The 19,847-nt window shown below is 42.2% G+C and overlaps 2 protein-coding genes across 2 annotated transcripts in view; one reads left to right on the top strand and one right to left on the bottom strand.

Moving 5' to 3' along the window:
• Positions 1-19,847, bottom strand: part of LOC310857050 (protein phosphatase 1 regulatory subunit 12A) — a 336,915-nt gene that overhangs the window by 113,414 nt on the left and 203,654 nt on the right. The window lies entirely within an intron of this gene.
• LOC310857231 (extracellular calcium-sensing receptor-like) overlaps positions 1-19,847 on the top strand; it is a gene marked incomplete at its 3' end in the record, with an annotated part of 111,461 nt that overhangs the window by 28,618 nt on the left and 62,996 nt on the right. The window lies entirely within an intron of this gene.

Here is a 19,847-nt window from a genome sequence, read left to right as displayed (position 1 = left end):
CTGTTGATCCCACTTCACACTCATAGACTATCTTATCACTGTAGTAGTCTGTGTTTTTATAAGGAGTTGGTGAGGCAGATACAAGCCAGGCTATGCAGATTATTGCCTGGATGGAAGTAAGAGTAAGAACTGTTCCTCTCTGCTGTATTGTACCGAAGAACTTCATAATGTCTGCACCCCCAGGCTTGGAGGCCTTGAACACAGCCAACACCACCATAGTCTTTACCAGGATACACGAGACACACAGCACAAAGCTGATCCCAAATGCTGCATGCCTCAGCTGACAAGTCCAGAGTATTGGATGTCCAATGAATAGAAGTGAACACAAGAAACAGAGTTTCAGTGACATCAAAATTTGGAAGCTGAGTTCTGAGTTGTTTGCGCGCACCATGGGTGTGTCTCGATAATAGACGAAGATTCCCAGGACAATGGCACAGATGAGCGTTCCTAACAATGAGATGGTTGTCAAGGAGATACCCAGGCCCTCATGGTAGGAGAGGAACTCCATGCTCTTAGGGACACAGTGGTCACGCTGGGGACTGGACCAGAAGTCCTCTGGACAGCTGGTGCACTCTGTAGAGTCTGAGAGAAGAGAAGATTAAAGGGACAGACAAGTACATAACAATCGTAAAATAATAACCTCCTGTTCCTATATAATATGAACCTACCAGTCTCATTGCTGATCTCTCCCTCAGAACAAGCGATGCAGTCAAAGCAGCAGACAGGTTCTCCTTTCCTTCTGGCCAGACGGGTTCCAGGGGAACAGCTCTCACTGCACACTGACCGAAGAGGCTACAGAGGAAAGTAACAATGATCAGTTTCAGTCTAAACTGATTTACATTCACATCATGAGCCCAACATGAGGTATTGTAGGCTTTGTAGCCAGCCAAAATTGACCTTTTTTGTTTCAAAGTTCCAGAAGATTCTGTCTTCATCGAGGATGAGTTCTTCACCTGCAGAGGTCGATTTCTTGTAAAAACCTACATGCTGAACCTTTGTGCTTCCATCTGGGAGCCATGCCAAGTTCATGACATCACATATTGGTGAGGCATCACTGTTATCATCAAATGATACTTGATCACCAACTGATGTGGTGAAGTTGATCTTTCGCAAATAATACACAAGCTAGCAAAGGTGACAAAAAATGTTATGAAGACCAAGAGACACAATTCAAACGTGAAATATATCCAACTAGAATCTCTAGTAAACTGTGTATTACTGTCACACCTGCCATGGCTGGACTGTCTGCAACGAGGCACAGCTGTGCCCAGTGAACGGCCCTCTTCCTGGCACACACTGCAGCATGTCATGGAGGGCGTGGGCCAGAGAATACACAGCCTTGTACACGGTCACCTCTATCCTGAGGTCAGACACATCCAGAAGTTTACTTTCTGCCGTCCCCAGGTCCTCTTGTCCAGTACACACCCTTCCATCAGCATCCACCCACTCTGATGGAAGGGGTGCAAATTTACACTGAAACGTGTGCTCCCAAAACTGCCTCACCTGAAGAAACAAATGTAATATTTAAACATAAATATAATAATTGTAAACCATTACATTCTCCCATTCACACGCGCACGGACGCGCACACACACACACACACACACCAAACGCTGATGAGACCATGCAAGGCACCAACCTGCTAAACGGGAGCAATTAGAGGTTCATTATCTTGCTCAAGATACCTTGTGAATATTTAAAACCAGTCATCAGATTGAAAGCTCAAATAGTCAATTAAACTTGCGAATAGACAAATGCATCAACAAATGTGATCTTCCCTCCAAGACCAAGATTTATGATGAACAAAACTTGCAGAATCATCAAAAAACATAGTCACCCCAACAACGGATTGTCTCAGAACATGCCAAATTAGTCCAATAAATAAATGGCAGAGGTAGGAATAAATTGCTTTATTTAGTTTCTCAACTGATTCTGACAGGACATTATGGTCTACTAGCCGGGATAACAAATCTACCCTAATCTGCTCACTGCAAATACCCAAAATTTGCCTTGATCCAAGATGCCTGCACCATTGACAACCTATTATATATGGCAATATTTTCTAAATTTCATTATGCTTTAAGTAGCATGTGACATGTCAAACTAGGGGGTTTTCATGATTCTGAATCCATTGCAAGCATTAGTTTTGCATGAAAAACACTCCTTGGACTAAATTTGGCCATAGCCATGCCCTCCAAACTTTGCTGACCTCATCACATTTGCTATGGCCAAGGAGTGTATTTTTGTGCAAAAGTAATGCTTGGAATGGATTCAGAAAACATGAAATCCCCCTAGACATGTCACGTCGCCATGCTACTGAAAGCATAATGAAATTTAAGTAAATATTGCCTTATAAATAGGTTGTCAATGGTGGCATCTTAGATTAAAGCAAATGTAGGGTATTAGCAGTCTGCAGATTATAGTAGATTTTTTATCCTGGCTAGTAGACCTAATGTCCTGTCAGAATCAGTTGAGAAACTAAATAACTCATAACTCCAAACTCAGTGAATTTTGTTTGTTCGTTTACTGGACTATACGGAAAGTGGCTCCACAGTCACAGTCCACGGCCACTTTAGAGTGTTTAGGAGCTTCTTCTCTGGGCCAGTCTCACTGACAGTAGACTGCTGCGATGTGAGAGTGCAGAGTAGCCAGCACTAATTCGGATCACCTGAATCGCACCCTTCTCCACCCCTCATGTCTATAGCTCCAGGGTCAAATTTGCCTGCCCTCAACAGTGATATACTTCTCCAGTACAGCAGTGTAGAACCGAGAGAGTCACACATTCTAACATAAACTGCGCAGCTTTTAGCTTTTTTGATCGGATTTGCCATAGCGGCGGATGGTAAATCCGGCCCCGACAGTGGTCTGAACCTTGGCTCGAGTCTAGCTGTAGCTTGCCTCAATGATCGGGACCATCTGCCCAGGACCTCCAATAGGCCCGGAGAATGTTCATGAGTGAATGCTTGGGCCTGCACCGTTTGGCTAGACAGAGGGGCCCGAGATGGGATGGATGTGCATGTGAAGGTGATGCAATAGACTAGAGTAGTTTCACATATTTAATTGGCATTTGAGAAGGCTTCATGAATGCAAAAGAGAGGATGCATCTAGGGGATTCAATAGCTCCAACAATCAAGTTGTACTGATACTGAACAAAGTTAAACCACTGCTTTTCAAGCTTGTTTTCATTCTAAGGACCCCAAGCTAGTTGGTTGGCTTATTTGGATAATCATAGGTGGCCGTCACTGATCCATTCCAACTGAAATGTGTCTCGTTTTTCCCTCACATCTTCTTCTCTTTCAACTCTGACCTCCATGGTGCTGAATAGGGTACGTATACGTTGCCAAATCAATGTGTTTTTGTATTTGTATTTTTGCATTACTGTGTGTGTGCACGTGTGAGCGAGTGTGTGTGTGTGCGTGTTTGCGCGTGTGCGTGCGGGTTACGTGATCTGCACATTGATCTGCACATTCTTATAGACATTATGGAGTCCAAGCGCTGTTTCAAAGGCGACACGTTGAGCTGCGTTCCTAAAAAAATAAAAGATCACCTTGAACGTTGATATTAAACAGGAAAAACAAAACTATGCTCACTATGATGTTCTGGTGGCTGTTGTCCAGGTCGTTTTCCGGATGCACTTTCAACAAGAAGTCCTGTAGGCCTGGTATGTCTCCGCGGTGTATCTCGACACCCAGGGTGCCTCTCAGGTAGGGCATGAAGCGAGGGTCCCGGAGGTTTGGGTCCGCTAAGAAATCCACACCGGCTACCCACTGTAGGCCGGTGACCTTCTGCCTCACCACCTGTTGATTGTGAAGTACGGCCTTTACTTACGTAACAGAGCATTTTTTAGTAGGGATGTCCCGATTTTTTTTTTGTTCCCGATCCAATCCCGATACTACAATTTCTGTGTTAGCCGATAACGATACCGAATAATAGAGAATAATATTTATGATAATAAAAATAAAAGAAAATTACTTGTTGGCAACTCCAAAGCAAACTCCACATGACCCAACATTTTATTGACCTGCCATAGTGTCAACCCCTTACCCCTGTGTCAGATCTGTGGTTAAAGACTGGCATATTTGCCAATAGAGAGTATGTGCATCAAACCCGGAAGTTATGCAGCAATGCCTACTGAGTGGCAAAAAACTACTTTCTGGTCTTGACAGCCCATACATCCACACAGAAAAGTCCTATCTGATTGCATTAAACAACATTAAACAATGTTAAACTCACTTTTCATGTTGCTTTGCCACTCAATTTGCCACTCGATGTGCCATTCACTTTAAGCATGCGCAGACCCTCTATACCGATATGATCCGATTTTTTCCAATACCGATACAGTATCGGGACATCTCAAATTTTTATATTGCAGTATTGATGCTTTCACTTAAGTAAAGAATGTGAGAGTGCTTTTTTCCACCACCAGAGTTGCTCCAATCAATCACATCGTCATGTCATCCCAACCTCGTCCATGAGTTTCAGCGCCCGGATGCCGTGTTCGATGACGGCGACCACGCGCGCCGTGGAGCTCTTCATGGCGGAGACGATGCTCCGCAGCCGGGCGGGGTCGCTGTCCCAGGGCAGCAGCCCCACGTAGGCCAGGCAGCCCAGGCCCGAGCGGGACAGCTCGGCCTCCAGCAGCTGGCCCGCGTCGCGGCCGTATGCGTCGTCACTGTACAGGAAGCCCACCCACGTCCAGCCGAAACGCCTCATGATCTGCAGCATGGCTCGCACCTGCAGAGAATGAATGGTATTGATTAATTGGAGGGATAAGTGCTTAAAGCTTCCATTATGTAACTTGACTCTTCTATACCCGGGATTTGAGGCTTGAGTGCATCATTATTTTGTTTTGCCATTGAGTTAATAGAGCCGGTGTGCTCGCTCAGGGGATACATTGAATCTTGAATAAAGTTGTTTTAGACTCAGATCTGGTGTTTATCGGGTTATATATTATATAAATCACGATAAGTTATATTGTGTTAACATACTCTACCATCATTCTTTCATTCATTCATTCATACTCTTGTATAAATGATATTGTATTAACATACTCTACCATACAGATTGTATAAATTATATTGAATTAACATACTCTACCATACTGATTGGACAACAGTACATTTTATTCATGAAAAATAAGTTACATAGTGCCACTTTAAACTAGATTGTGCACAGTGTGGTATACATCATTGACCTTTGACAACCAGATATCAGTGTATCTCCTACCCAGATTCCACAGCGAAATGATCTAAAGATTATCTTACAGGCTCCATAAGTTATGCCATAAAAGATCTAAAGATTATTTTACAGGCTCCAGAAGTTATACCATAAATGATCTAAAGATTATTTTACAGGCTCCAGAAGTTAAACCATAAAAGATCTAAAGATTATCCTACAGGCTCCAGAAGTTATACCATAAATGATCTAAAGATTATTTTACAGGCTCCAGAAGTTATACCATAAATGATCTAAAGATTATTTTACAGGCTCCAGAAGTTATACCATAAATGATCTAAAGATTATTTTACAGGCTCCAGAAGTTATACCATAAATGATCTAAAGATTATTTTACAGGCTCCAGAAGTTATACCATAAATGATCTAAAGATTATTTTACAGGCTCCAGAAGTTATACCATAAATGATCTAAAGATTATCCTACAGGCTCCATAAATTATACATAAATGATCTAAAGATTATCCTACAGGCTCTATAAGTTATACCATAAATGATCTAAAGATTATCCTACAGGCTCCATAAATTATACATAAATGATCTAAAGATTATCCTACAGGCTCCATAAATTATACATAAATGATCTAAATATTATCCTACAGGCTCCATAAGTTATACCAGGCATAAATGACCTAAGATAATTTTACAGGCTCCAGAAGTTATTGTCACGTTATCAGTCTGTTGTATACTTTTATTATGTAGTCTTGTCCTAGTGTTTCCTGTTTTCCCTAGTTACTGTTCTGCCTGTCTTGTCTCACCTCCCTGTAATTACTAGTTTTCTTCACCTGTGTCCTGTTAGTCTCCCAGCCAATCCCAGTGTTGATTGTTGTTCTGTTGCACCTGTGTCTAGTCTTTATAAACCTCCCTGTGTTCCATGTTCCCTTGTCAGATTATAAATCATTGTTACTGTGTATGTCCTGCTACACTTTGCTGTGAGTTTATGTTAATAAATATATTGGACTGCATCAGTTTGCCTGCTTGGTTCTGCTTCTGGGTCCTCACCTGACACACCGTGACAGTTATACATAAATGATCTAAAGATTATCCTACAGGCTCCAGAAGTTATACCATAAATGATCTAAAGATTATTTTACAGGCTCCAGAAGTTATACCATAAATGATCTAAAGATTATTTTACAGGCTCCAGAAGTTAAACCATAAATGATCTAAAGATTATCCTACAGGCTCCAGAAGTTATATTTAAATGATCTAAAGATTATTTTACAGGCTCCAGAAGTTATACAGTCCATAATTATGGTTGCTGTTGAGCAGAAACCTCTTATCTCCATATTCTAACATTTTGTGTTGTTTTTTGTGAATTAATGCTCTATTTGATCACACTACAAGAAATAATATAGCAGATCCACAAGCTCTGGGACGCAGCGGGAAGCGACACATTTTGATCTTGTAGATCTGCTACTTTTGCCATTTTAGAATTTGAATCCTGAAGTTTGATTGATTGATTGATTGATTGACTGAAGTATGTATTAACAGTTTGCAGAATTACAGTACATTCCAAGCACAACTCAATACAAAACTGTGGACAACACCGTAAAGCATTACACTTGTTTACAATAGGGTCCACCATTTTCAATTCATAACATTTAGAGGAAAAAAACATAAGTGAGGGGAAAAGGGGTGGGGGTGGGGGAATTTGATTTTACTGGGGCCAGTTTCGAATTGCAGCCGTCCGTAGGTGCCCTTTGAGAGCAGTTTTGAAGGAGTCAAGGTATTTGCATGTCTTAATGACTGTTGGTAGGGCGTTAACGGTTGTGTATTGAGTTGTGATTGAAATGTACTGAAATTCTCAAATCTGTTAATACATTCTTCAATCAATCAATCAATCAATCAATCAATCAATCAATCAATCAATCAATCCAGTTAATGTTTCCAGTCAGAGGAAACATGAGGTGATATGCATCATGCAATGTCAACTCACACCCACTAGAGGGGGGTGTTTGTCAAGTCAAGTGTGTACTTGGATCACCTGGATGGCGCTGCTTATGATGGTTCTGAAGAAGGAAGGGTACTGGTGCCGGTCGCTGAGACAGGAGCACATGGCCCAGTAACTTATCTGAAACACACAGGAGCACATGGCCCAGTAACTTATCTGAAACACACAGGAGCACATGGCCCAGTAACTTATCTGAAACACACAGGAGCACATGGCCCAGTAACTTATCTGAAACACACAGGAGCACATGGCCCAGTAACTTATCTGAAACACACAGGAGCACATGGCCCAGTAACTTATCTGAAACACACAGGAGCACATGGCCCAGTAACTTATCTGAAACACACATGAGCACATGGCCCAGTAACCTATCTGAAACACACACAGGAACACATGGCCCAGTAACCTATCTGAAACACACACAGGAGCACATGGCCCAGTAACCTATCTGAAACTCACAGGAGCACATGGCCCAGTAACCTATCTGAAACACACAGGAACACATGGCCCAGTAACCCATCTGAAACACACAGGAACACATGGCCCAGTAACCCATCTGAAACACACAGGAACACATGGCCCAGTAACCCATCTGAAACACACAGGAACACATGGCCCAGTAACCTATCTGAAACACACAGGAACACGTGGCCCAGTAACAATCTGAAACACACAGGAACACATGGCCCAGTAACCTATCTGAAACACACAGGAACACATGGCCCAGTAACCTATCTGAAACACACAGGAACACATGGCCCAGTAACCTATCTGAAACACACAGGAACACATGGCCCAGTAACCTATCTGAAACACACAGGAACACATGGCCCAGTAACCTATCTGAAACACACAGGAACACATGGCCCAGTAACCTATCTGAAACACACAGAAACACATGGCCCAGTACCCTATCTGAAACACACAGGAACACGTGGCCCAGTAACCTATCTGAAACACACAGGAACACATGGCCCAGTAACCCATCTGAAACACACAGGAACACATGGCCCAGTAACCTATCTGAAACACACAGGAACACATGGCCCAGTAACCTATCTGAAACACACAGGAACACATGGCCCAGTAACAATCTGAAACACACAGGAACACATGGCCCAGTAACCTATCTGAAACACACAGGAACACATGGCCCAGTAACCTATCTGAAACACGTGGCCCAGTAACTTATCTGAAACATGCACGCACGCACTCACACACACACACGCACACAGTGGTGGAAAAAGTCCTCACAATGTGTTACTTAAGTAGAGGTATCAATTAATACTGCAATGTATAACTTCTCTGTTACAAGTGAAAGTATGGTAACCAGAATTGACTTGAGTAAAAGTACTGAAGTTTCTAAATGTACCACAAGTAGAAAGTAGCCTACTCATTATACAGAATGTCTCATTTCAATTATTCAAATGTGTAAAAATCATTTGAAAGTAGCCGATCTACAAGCTCACAATGCGTTGCATCGTGACGCATTGTGAGCTTGTAGATCGACTATTTTCAAATGGCTGAAATGTATATGGCTGACGTGGTTAATGTATCTTTTGTAATATTAATCAAAGTAACTAAAGTTTTACAATATTTGCCTTAAAAGTAAAAATATTGGAAATTGTAAATACCCAAGTAAAGTAGCCTACAAATAGGCCTATACCTCAAAATTGTACAGTAGGCCTATTCAAGAAAATGTATATTCTCCAGTCTCCACCACTGCCGAAAGACACACAACACCACACGTTTCTATATGTGGTTCTCAAACTTTTTCATGTCAAGGACCCCCAGAATTATTATGTGTTTGGCCACGAACCCCCCCATCTGAAAATATGTTGTTCCAGGGACCCCCTGAAGCAAAGATTTTAGTTGAAAACGTTTGCTGTGAAATAATACAGTATATATTCAAATATTTGCACACATTTTCACGATTTAAAAAAAATGGCAGATCATGTTGAAAAATAGCAGATGTACAAGTTCATAGTGAGGCACGCTCTGCATTGCAATGCATCACACTTTTCTATATCAGTCAATGCAAGCAGGCAGTACTGAACAACATACTTTATTTACAAATATATACACAGTATTATAATTATCTGTTATACATTCATTTATATTTCCATAGAACACTATGCCATATCACAAGTTTCACAACAGTACAATATCCAAAATCACAGGCAGTATCTAGTCTAATATCATGATATCGTGATGTCATGATATCGATCCCCCTTTTTTTTTTTCTCCCGATCCAATTCAGATCATTTGAAAATGTTGTGATCGGCCCCCGATTTCCGATCATATGATCGGATCCGACCCCACTTTCCAGGGGCACTCGATCTGTACAAAGTTACAAACCCACCACACTGGAGATGGGTTAACCCCTTTTGGTGTTTTAAGCATTCTGTTCTACTTTAGCTATTGAAAAATAGCAGATCTACAAGCTCATAGCGCGCCACCGAGTGGCGCACTAAGAGCTTGTAGGTCTGCTATTTTTGAAAAGTCGTGAAAATGTGGTGCAAATCTTCGAATATATATATTCTTTCAGAGCTCAGGATTTAGAAGGCATTTTGTAGAATCGGTCTCGGTTCGAAATGGCTTCACTTACCAGGGGCACTCTGTACAAACCCACCACACTGGAGATGGCGATAGAATTGGCCGAGGACTCGGCGCCCACGATGCCGAGCGCCGGAGGCGAGCCCACGCAGCCGCCGTCGACCAATCGGAAGCGCTCCTCTCTACCGCTGATCAGCGAGAAGGCGGAGCGGAAGCCAACTCCGAGCGAGTAGCAGGTGTCGTAGAGGTCGTAGCCCAGGGTGACGTTGGGCAGCAGGCCGGGGTCACTGTTGATCTCCGATATGGCAAACGCCATGGTCTGGCCCTGTCGGAACACGTCCATGCTGAAACTATAACACAACAAAATGGCCACTTCATAAACAGGGCTGGGCACAATAAAAACCCCTGATATATATTGCGTTTTAACCCATTCAGGCCAGACGTCGAAATTTTTGATAAATGTTTTCTAAATCATGACAATTTTCTGAAAGATTTGAGGCACATTTTAACGATTTAGAAAAAAATGGCAGACCTACAAGTTCATAGCGCGCTATGAGCCTGTAGATCTGCTATTTTTCAATAGCTAAATTATAACAATGTTTGAAACACCAAAAGGGGTTCCCGCCCAGAATGGGTTTTTAATGTCACGGTTTAAAAATCTAATCGCAATTTTTACCCGTTTTACCCGTCAGAAAGACTGACTTTATCTTTCTGCATTGAACTGTATGATTATATTGTTTATAGAGAATTGTTTTAAAATGTTCTAGTATATAGGCCTGGGCCGTGGATCAGCGGTCCAGGCACCTACTTGGCTGGTAATCCAGTCTGGCAGTGTGCCGCGGGTTCGACTCCCGATCAAGACGGCCCTTACTGCGTATCACCCCCCCCCCCCCCCCCCCCCCCCATCGATCTCCCCATTTCCTGTCAGCCTACTGTCTATCCCTCCATAAAGAAATGCCGAAAGCCACAAAAAATAAATAAATAAATAGTTTGAGTATAATAAAAGCAGCTTGCTAAGTAAATTGCAATAAACTGCAGAAACGAATCTAATCACAATATTATAATTAAGAATCGCAATATAATTAAGAAGCAAATATTTTAGTTAAAAACGTTCGCTCTGAAAGAATATATATTCAAAGATTTGCACCACATTTTCAAGATTAAAAAAATCGCAGATCTACAAGCTCATAGCGCGCTACAAGCTTGTAGATCTGCACATTTTCAATAGCTAAAGTAGGCTATAACATAATGCTTACCAAAAGGGGTTCCCGTCCTGAAAAAAATATCTCATGTCATCTGCTTTTTGATTATGGTTTGCACACACTGCACACTGTTTAAAATAAAGCAAGAAGCTACAAGAGGTCTCAGTTGCCTTGTATTTCATAATGGCTGAGAGGCGCGGTGAGGCACGACATGTTTTTTATTTTTCAATAATAACATATATAGGCCTCCAAGCCTTGCATATATGTTATTTTGCAGTAGCTAAAGTGTTTAGCGAAAAGGCCTTGTGCACACCTACAAGGACAGGTGCGTCGGAGCCGGCAAACCAAATCTGAATCATGAGAAGAAAAGGGTCCCACAGACCCGCACACCGTCTTCACTTATAGAGCAGTAGTTTTATTCAGATAAAGTTTTATTCAAATAAATCTTAAATAAACCCTTTTCTTCTCAGTAGCTAAAGTTTAAAATAATGGTTAAAATGGTTAAAAGCTAGAGGTGACACACAGGTCTAAATGGGTTAAAGAGAAGAGCAACACATTTGAGAATGATTTAAAACAATGCACTACACTTTAAACCCGTTAAACCAAAAATCACATGGCATTTTAGCCAACTAAACTAAAACTAAACACCTTTGAGACGGCTAAAAACTAAAAGATGTCAAAAGGCTCAACATTTTGCTGTCAAAATGATTACTCATATATTTATACCCACCCATAGCAAACAGGGTCCTGTTGCTCGGAGGTGAACGACAGATCAGGGAAGACGGGTGAGAGGTGGAAATCAAACAACCCTCCCAGAACCACGTCTCCAGGCTTGTACATTCTGTTGAGATTAAACTGAGCCTGTAACTCACAAGAAGAAGAGGAGGACGCAGAGGAAGACAGAGGAGAGGAGGAATGACAGAACAACATCAAGTGTGAAAGCAGGTGTATGTGTAGAGTTAATAGAGAAGCCCTCATGTCTGTCCTGCTCTGTCTAACCCCCTCCTCCCTTTCTCTAAAGCCATTGTCCAGTTTTATACGCAGTGCTGTGCCACCCCTCCAATGTATATGTAAACCTTAATTTCACAACAGCCATCAGCAATGTGCCATCCCCTGTGTGTGTGTGTGTGTGTGTGTGTGTGTGTGTGTGTGTGTGTGCGCGTGCGTGCGTGCGTGTGTGCGTGTGCCACCTTATGGAATTACGTAATCTTTCACAACACACCCACCTGAGCAGAGGCATAGAAGTGGAGGCCGCCGGGGTTAGCATACATTATGTGCCATTTTCAGAACTCGACATGTCACGTCATGCCTTTGGCAAGACAGTGTCAGTAAATTGTCAGACGGTTTGTCAGTGAGAAAGGAGGGCATTTTGCAAAGGTGTTATGTATGTATGTATGTATGATTTTATTTTACAATGAAAAGCAGTGTTGAAAAGGAAGGGACACTTTGTTTCCGGTGACAAAAGAGAAGAATTAGCAAGGCTAAACAGTGAAAAGAACCTTGGGGGGGGGGGGGGGGGGGGGGGGGGGACGACTAGTATTTCCAGAAGAAAGTGTAGGAAAAGTACAGGAAAGACTGAAGGGTTGGAATGGCACATCTGCATTAATAATACTTCAATTATATGAAAATTATGTTGTGTCCTGGCTGTAATGCAGGCCCGGATTGGACACAGCCTGGCAATTCTGGCAGATGCCAGAAGGGGGGCCTTGGGCTGAGCCAGAAGAAAAAAAGTAATAAAAAAAGCTGTGGGCCAGTGAAGACCATAAAATGCCAGGGACGATTTTCTGTGCCAGTCCGTGCCTGCTGCAATGTGTCAGTATATATATATAGGTTTCGTTTACATGGACAATATTCATTCATTCAGAATTAATGAATTAATTCCGAACAGAGGTTTGATTCATATTAACTGTTTACATGGAACCTGGATTCCTCATTCCTCATTCGTTTACATGACCAAAGCATTGTGCTTTGTTCTAAAAGCACTACTGAGGGCAGACGTGTGTAAAATAATGCATGTGTAACCTTGGCAGAACTAGACATAATGGACATATTCTACCGAATTGGTTCAAATTGTGTTGGAAATTGTGTGACATTTGAATGCTATTTTGGAAAACCTTTTACCATGTTGCACCAGATCTAAGGGACACATATTTAGTAAAGGCACACTCAATTAATAATTTATTGTAATATCTTTCCTCTCTCAAAATGTGTCACTACCGAAACAGACTTTTACCTTCGAAAAAAGATATAAAGATTTTGTTTTTCAATTTCCCCCTGTAGGCCTACAGATCATTTTTAAGAATGTATGTATACCCAGCTGGGGCAAAGGGGGTTGACCTGTGTAGTCTATTAAGTGTTCATAATGGTGGTTATATACCAGGCAGGTTTATAAGAAAGGCATTGTCCTTTTCTTTCCAATATAGAGTTTATTACAAGATCAGCCGAATCATGACAGACAGGTGAAAAGTTTCCTGAAAAGCAAAGTCCATTCAACCACGAGGCAGTGTCTACATACATGTACTAAGTGCATGTGAATGGCATAGTCCGATAGACTTCCTGTGGAGGCCAACCACATGACCTGTATGACCTCTTTGACCTGTTGACTCTGGCCTCCCCCTATTGATCACGCAAGGCTCTAGCCATATCTTAAGAACAGGGGCTCACTTTAAACATGGACTATGTGAACCTACATCTAAACAACAACTCCTTATATTGCACTGTGAAATACATGACATAACATAACATTATTTGTGATATGGATGTAAGTACAGGTGTTTCTATATGTGTATTTATGACTTGATGAGAACAGAAACATCTTAAGACATATAGTCAAGGTTTGGTACTCCCTCTGAAGGGGGAGGGGTGGTTTGGTTTGTGAACGGTGATCCCTATGTATGCCCAATTTGAGTCTATCCAGATGTTAGTTAGATGCAGTCAGATCACTTTGGGCCTCTCCACAACTCCAACTTAGATCTGTGTATATGCCTATATGCATGTCTGGGCGCCAATATACTACACCTGCATTTGCCATGACCTCAAAGGTTGTCCAACAGAAATAATATCTACCCGTAGGATCACAAACTATATGGACAACCCTGTAATTTTTTTGCTGGAAATCCAATATGGCCGCACCAATATTAGCCCCTATTAGTTATAATGGGGGTTGAATAGAGCAATCAATGTCATTGATCAACCTGTGAAGTTTTGTGGAAATATCCCTCAGTTTAAAATTTCCTGGGTGCTAATATTGTGGCGGACATATTGGATTTTGTGGAAACTTGCAGTTTCCACAAAAGCACCCAGGAAATAGGTTTGGCTCTAACTTCTGAACCAGATGAGCTAGAAACGCAAACTCAGTGTCTATTTCATGTTTTCTGACCATGGGAGACTCAATGGAATACCTATTTTTATTACTGGGTGTGTCTGGACCCTTATTGTGCATATTTACAAGATGGTGGCTACCCGGAATATAGTGCTTTACCATGATTTCTACCATGATTGTTGACTGTTTTAGCAAACACAAGCAATATTAATCCATTGGCTAAGATTCATTGCACAGAAGGGACATATATCCTTGAGCTTGCATATTGTCAATATGGCTGCAAACGTGAAAAAGAAAAGAGACATTAATTTTCCTGTCGGATCATATTATACCCAGGGGGCAAACCACCCTTTTTTAGGAAACCTGCATTTGCCATAACATCAAAGGTTGTCCACCAGAAATAATATCTATGGTAATTTTTTTGCTGGAAATCCATATGGCCGCCACAATATTAGCCCGTATTGGATATAATGGGGATGAATAGGGCAACATTTTAAACTGAGGAATATTTCCACAAAACTTCAGGGGTTGATCAATGATATAAATACGAATTTCTTTTGTATTGCAAGTTTCCATGAAATCCAATATGGCCGCCACAATATGGCCGCCATGATATTAGCACTGAGGCCCAATCCCAATTGCCTCCCTCAAGCCCTGAGCCCTGTACCCTCATTGACTTTAATGACGTCAGCTGTAAGTGCTTGAGGGTGAGAGGCTGCAAGGGCTCCAAATTGTTGTGAAAGAAATGGGACAGCACTTTGAAGATGAGTCCGCCATTCATGACACTTTGCATCACTTTATACAAACTGTCCTCATTCACAGCCAGTGCCTACCTACATGCTTGGCCTATTTATACATGTCTATCATGTATATTTTAGTATTTAAGATGATTGTTTTATTATTAGTTTAATAAATACACTTTCCTGTGTGATATGAGTTGTAATATTCATATATAATAATGTGCATTATACATTTCATTTCCATATTCTTTTACTTTGCTCATTAGTCATTTCTCATCATGTTTCCCTTAATATTATTATTGTTATTAAATATATAGCCTATATCCTTCCATTCCGTCTCCTTTTGAGAACAGTGAGAAAGCACTATTGTTTGTTGACATTCTAATCGCGATACATAACTAATTTGCATACCTAAATAATTGACGTTCGGAGGATCCCCCTCATTCCACTGGTAACGCTATGAACTGTGGGTAATTTATTTGCCAAAGTCAGCCTAAAGTCAGCATCGACGCTGACTTTGGCAAAGGGCACATAAAGGGGCGGGGCTGAGCCCTCACTGACTTACCGATTTCAAATGGGACATCCCTCAAGCCCTCGCAGACTTCACATGAACGCGCAGCTAAGTCAGTGAGGGCTCATTGAGTCAGCAAGGGAGTGGATTGGGATTGGGCCTTAGAATAGGTTTGGCTCTAACTTCTGAAACAGATGAGCTAGACATGCAAACTTGGTGTCTATTTCATGGTTTCTGACCATGAGAGACTCAATGGAATACCTATTTTTATTATTGGGTGTGTCTACTCTGGATCCTTATTGTGCATATTTACAATATGGTGCCTACCCGAAATTGTGCTTTACCATGATTTCTACCATGATTGTTGACTGTTTTGGTAAACACAAGCAATATTAATCCATTGGCTAAGATGTATGGCCCAGAAGGGAGTGGGACATATATCTTAGACAAAACTTTGAGCATCATGCAGAAGGTGCTGTGTAAATGAGTCCATTTGATGAGGGCTAGGTGCACAGACAAATGACACCAAAAATCTCCATCGTTGCCAAAGATTTATTTCTTCAAAGACTTCCAATAATAATGTTCCAAAAAAATGCCTCAGGAAAATATTTCTTGCACAAAAATTTAATATAACTTCCAAAAATGAAAATAACAAACTTACATGCTATGCTTTAAATTCAAGCATCCAGTGTGGACATTACCAGTCCCAACACTGTCCTAGGGCAGAGCTTCCAGCATTGTGCCCCTTTTTCCTCATGTCTCACCATGGACTCACTACATCAACTCAAACCCAGGCCTCTGACTATTGGCCCATACCATCTGTCTAGAGACAGGTTTCCCCAAAGCATTCACTTACAAATCTAGTGAACATGCAACACAGAAAACATTTCCCAACATTTACAGTATATTTGTCGATATCAAAGTAAACAAACCAGGTCTTAAACAACCCGTCTCGTTGTAATCATACTAAATAGTATGTATTACCAGACCCATGCACCCCTGCAACATGGTGCAACCCAATTGAATCCTCCACCTATAAAACGAGCAGTGAATTCAGTAGTGACTCTTTTGTGAAACTTTGACCAGGAAATGAGGATGGTGTGAGTAGTGGGTGTTTGAGTTATCATTACTATGTTGTCAAACTGTTGGACTTTGAAAATAATAAAAGTATGTTTGACCAACCAATTGTCTCTGTCCAAATGATGAAATGAAATGAATGACTATATGCATATAAAACGGTAGAAGTCAAGATCAACTGATTGCTAACTTAGCCGGCATAGTTAAACAGCAAACTGTTGGATAATGACTGAATACGGAGGGAATGTTGAGTATGAAATGAGGTTATGATAAACAGAAAATGAAAAACAATTAAACATGTGTGGCTCAAGAGGAAAAGTGAGAAAGCAGTCTGTCTTTATCACATGCTGTTTTTCCTTTGTTTTCGGATTGCAATTAAGAACAAAAAAGGCACCCTAAGAGTTCTCCACAGTGTGCGTATATAATTGTTTTGATTTTGATTTTGGGCATGGTGTTAGGTTAGGTATGGTTATATAAGGTTTTCAAAAACCATCGCAAACGAGTTGGGCTCGCCCCCTAGTGGTCTTTTTGCAATTAATCTAATAATAAATGGGTCAGTATATGGTTACAAATGTAAATAATTGATAAAAGTGATTTTCCAATGGATTATACTAGTATTGGGTATGCTAAATAACATGCCGTTTTTGAAAATCTTATGTCCATACCTAACACCATGCCACAAATCTAAAAAACTGCATAATTGTTATGATTTTCTATGTATTAAATCCCAGTTTATAGGCATTTTAAGCTCACGGCAGCCATCGTGGACGATAAGCCCAATGCTCATAATAGTAGGCTATCTTTGTATGCATTATAATCACTGTTAATATAGAGACTATGCTGTGTGATAATTTAGACCTGAGGCTGATTTTAAAAAATGGCTACGTAAATGGCAAAGATTTTAGTGTTTTTGTTCGCTCTGAAAGGATACATATTTAAAGCTTTGCGCCACATTTTCACAATTGTTCAAAAATGCAGATCTACAAGCTTGTAGATCTGCTATTTTCTTTTTTATCCCACGATTTTGTAACCCAATTTTTCACCCAGTGTCCCTCTCAACCAGCCGCTTCCACTGCCGTACCAATTCCCGTGCTGGTTTCGGAAGGGCCTGGTGTTCGCTCCTATCCGGAACACTGCCACGGCGCCAAAACAGGAGGAAGGCCCCCAGATCCGGGTCTACTCGCTGGAGGGAGATCAGGTGGTCCGGAGAGTGAGAGGGGAGTTTCCGTACCTCAGGGAGTCGGGGAGAGCGGTCCCCAGAGCTGTAAGAGTGCTGGGATGCTGCCTGGAGAGAGAGTCAGCATTAGCATTAGAACGGCCTGAGCGGTAGCGGATAGAAAAGTCAAACACTTCCAATTCTGAGGCCCACCTTTGTTCTACTGCACCCAACTTTGCACTGTTCAGATGACTGAGTGGGTTATTGTCGGTCCATACCACACATTTCTGACCTATCAAGTACTCCCTGAACTTTTCCGTCATGGCCCATTTTAAGGCGAGAAACTCAAGTTTCATTGAACTGTAGTTTGACATGTTTCTTTCTGAGGGACTAGGCTACAGGCCTTACTTTCCCCTCCTGTTCTTGGTATAGCACTATTCCCAAGCCACTAAAACTGGCATCTACTTCCAGGATAAAGGGCAGTGAAAAGTTAGCATAGGCCAACACAGGGGCGCTAACTAATCTGGACTTAAGTTCCTGGAAGCTTTTCTCACAATGTTCATCCCACAGTTCTCCAATTAACCTGCGAGATGGTCTCTTTGTGTGGGGGTCGGTAAGTTCCGCTTTTACACGGTTGAGGGGGGCTGTAATTTTGGCAACGCCATCCACATATCGGCGATAGTAGCCACAGAACCCCAAGAATGATGATAATTCCTTCACGCTAGAGGGCCTTGGCCACTCTTTTACTGCTGCAATCTTCTTTGGGTCTGTGGCCACCCCCTCGTTTGAGATCACATGTCCCAGATAGTTTACCTCTGTTTGGAAGAAGCAGCATTTCTCCAGTTTCACCTTCAACTGCTCTTGCTGTAGACGGGACAGCACCAACTCCAGGCGCTCCACTGAGGATGAAAAAACAATGACGTCATCTAGGTACAATAGGAGAGTCTGGAAGTGTTGGGCACCGAAGATGCGCTCCATCAGCCTCTGGAATGTACCTGGCGCATTACAGAGGCCGAAGGGCATGCGGTTGAATTCGAACAGGCCGAAGGGAGTAGGCCTACAAAAGGCTGTTTTTGACTTGTCCTTCTCCGCTACGGGTACCTGGTTATAGCCGCTCGCCAGATCCAGTGTTGAAAACCACCGTGCACCAGACAGGGCATCCAAGGATTCATCTATCCGAGGTAGGGGGAATGCATCTCTGCGGGTCTTACTGTTGAGTTGCCGGTAGTCTACACACATCCGCAGGCTGCCGTCCTTCTTCTTGGGGGACGCATATGGGCTGCAACTCTCCCGGATCACCTGGGCCTCTAACAGCTGATTAATGTGGGCTTTCACAGAATTGTAATCTGAGGGGGGGATTCTCCTAAAGCGCTGTCGCATTGGCACCTCATCTAGCAGTGGTATTTCATGTTCTATAAGGTCTGTACACCCCAAATCCCCATCCCCAGTTGAAAAGACAGACTGATATTTGGTTAATAGGGACCTGACCTTAACCTGCTCTGCCTCTGGGAAGTTTGTTAGCTCAAGGGACTGTATGGTATCTGATATTTTGCTCACCTTCCCTGCCTGAGAACTCATGGTGACCTCAGTACGCAACCCTTCTGGCACCTGGGGGACCTCGCTGATGCCTGCAGGTAAACTCACTATCTGGGCATGGATCAGCATTCCTAGAGCAGAACGGGGGTAAAGTTTAGCAGCAGTGGTTCCAACATTTATCACTGGAATATATGCAGTACCACAATGCACTGTGACCATGGTAGGAGATACTAGTACGCCTGAGGGGAGGGTATCATAATTAGTGAAGGGTTCAAACAGAGCATGAGGAAAGGGGAAGCATTTTTGAGTACAAGTTGTTGCTACCAACTTAACTGTCCCCCCTGGTATGTATACTGGCCGTCTCCCTCTCACCCTAGCAACTCCGCTGTCACGTGCTGCTGGTTGGTCTTGTGCTTGGTGGCACTGCTGTAGGGCTTTCTGCCATATTTCTGGAGCCTCTTTCACCAGTGGAATGTCGAACAAGGAGGACGCATGTTTACCAAACAGTTCAGCATAACATTCATGGACTACGTTCATGCCTAGTACACCAGGGGCATCCA

Source organism: Protomyctophum parallelum, assembly GCF_964188405.1.
Source record: "Protomyctophum parallelum genome assembly, chromosome: 4".
In the NCBI taxonomy this organism is placed as follows: domain Eukaryota; kingdom Metazoa; phylum Chordata; class Actinopteri; order Myctophiformes; family Myctophidae; genus Protomyctophum; species Protomyctophum parallelum.
The sequence above is the reverse complement of the archived record's forward strand: the minus strand, read 5'-3'. Positions and strand labels throughout refer to the sequence as shown.